Source organism: Callorhinchus milii, unplaced genomic scaffold (genome assembly GCF_018977255.1).
Source record: "Callorhinchus milii isolate IMCB2004 unplaced genomic scaffold, IMCB_Cmil_1.0 Scaffold2, whole genome shotgun sequence".
NCBI classification, from domain to species: Eukaryota; Metazoa; Chordata; class Chondrichthyes; order Chimaeriformes; family Callorhinchidae; genus Callorhinchus; species Callorhinchus milii.
Window position 1 is genome coordinate 122091168 of NW_024704743.1, and position 2169 is coordinate 122093336.

The 2169-nt window shown below is 40.7% G+C and overlaps 1 non-coding gene across 1 annotated transcript; it reads left to right on the forward strand.

Annotated features, from left to right (window-relative positions):
* The first annotated feature begins 1196 nt into the window (after positions 1–1196).
* trnav-uac lies at positions 1197–1269 on the forward strand. The gene has a single exon. It is a non-coding gene; the product is annotated as a tRNA-Val (tRNA).
* The last annotated feature ends 900 nt before the right edge of the window (positions 1270–2169 follow it).

A 2169-nucleotide genomic window follows, 5' to 3' on the forward strand; every position in this document is an offset into this window, starting at 1 on the left:
TTGGCTGCCGCGTTTCACCCATAAAATATATAGTCAATTCACTTTGCAGTATGTCCTGTGAAGCGCTTTGAGACATCTCAATGACGTGACTAGGGGCTATATCAAATGCAAAGATTATTATTATTATTACTGACACCTTCTGTTTCTGTCTGCAGTCTGTGACCTGGCAGGTGAAAGTTTAGGTGAGTTAAAGAATCACAAAGCATTTGTCGTCTATGAATTTTTTCTCCTTTAACAACCTTGATAACATTACCTGGTAAGATTTCTTCCCTCCAGGAGATTCAAACTGACCATTTTCTATTTTCTGTCCACAGCGGATTTGGAACCAGAAGAAGGTAAGGAGAGAAATGTAACCAGAAAACTGGTCTCCAAATTAAGACTGAATTGAGGATATTTATTGGATTCCTGTAGCGTAGTGGTTTGAGCGCTCGCCTCACAAGCGAGAGGACCGGTGTTCGATTCCCGGGGGGGAGTGAAACCTTAGGCAAGTTTCCTTACTCCACACGCCTCTGTTTATCTGGCAGTAAGTAGGAACATGGTTGTTAGTCGATTGGCGGATCATGTATCCGGGGGTCATAATCCCTTTCCCCAAAAAGTAAATAAATAATAATAATAATTTGGTCACTCAATCCACGACTGTTTGTGGGACGCTGCTGTGCGCAATTGGCTGCCACGTTTCGCCCACCAAATACGCAATCAATTCACTTTGCAATATATCCTGTGAAGCGCTTTGAGATGACTCAAATACATGATAAGGCGCTGTATGAAATGCAAGGATTATTAATATATTATGTATTTCACGTTTCAGGTGATGTTTGAGCATTAGTAATGTTTGGTTTATGGTGTTGAACTAAACAGTTTTCTCCTCTTTTAAATTAGAGGACATGCTTGACCAAATGATAAATGAAATTTTAAGAGAAGCAGGGGTCGAGGTTGATCCTTATGTCCCGATACCGAAAGGTAATGTCTATTATCCAGTTGGGCTTGTTTTGCATTTCTTCAAAAGTATCAAGTCGATATTGATCATAAATTGCTGAAGTTGTACAATCGTGTACCAATCGTGTATTAGACAACCAAAATTTTGCCCACAAAATACTCAGTCAATTCACTTTACAGTATATTCTGTGAAGCGCTTTGAGACATCTCGAAGACATGATAAGGCATTATATTAAATGCAAGGCTTACTATCATTGTGATGGCCTGTAGCTCAGTGGTTAGAGCACTCGCCTTACAAGCGAGAGACCCGAGTTCGATTCCCGGGCAGGGCGAAACGTTGGGCAGATTTCCTTACTCCACACGCCTCTGTTTACCAAGCTGTAAGTAGGAAACCGGTTGTTAGATGATTGGAGGATTGCTTTCCATGAGTAATAATCCCTTCGAAGAAAAATGATATCAATAATAATGATTTGGTCACTCAATCTACGACTGTTTAGAAACATAGAAACAGGAGTAGGCCATTCAGCCCCTCAAGCATGTTCCGTGATTCTATAAGATCTGTACCTCAACTCCAATTACCTCTCTTTGCCCCATATCACTTGATACCCCTACCAGCATATCTATCTATAAACCTTGGTCTTGAAAATGTGAATGGATCCAACATCCATAGCCTTTTGGGGGAGAGAGTTCCAGAATTCCACTGCTCTTTGGGTGAAAAACTGCCTCCTGATTGACTCCTAAATGGCCCGGCTCTAATTTTAAGATGATGCCCCTTGTTCTGGATTCCCCACCAGAGGAAATAATTTCTTTGTAGTCACCCTATTGAATTCCTTTACTATTTAAAAACCTCAATCAGATCACTCCTCAACCTTCTAAACTCAAGGGAATACAGACCAAGCTTATGCAACCGGTCCTCACAATTTAACCGTTTAATCCCACATATTATTCTGGTGAATCTGCGTTGCATCCCTTCCACAGCCAAATATATCCTTCCTAAGGTGTGATGCCCAAAACTGAACACAGTCTCCAGATGGGGTCTGAACAAAGCTCCATAATAGTTGAAGCATCATTTCCTCTCCTTTATATTCCAGCTCCTTTGAAATAAAGGCGAACATCTCAATAGCGTTTTTGATAACATTTTGCACCTGTGAGTTTGTTTTTAGTGATTTGTGTACGTGGACACCCAAATCCCTTTGCTCTTCCACAGTTCTCAGTTTCTCATTTAGAAAATAT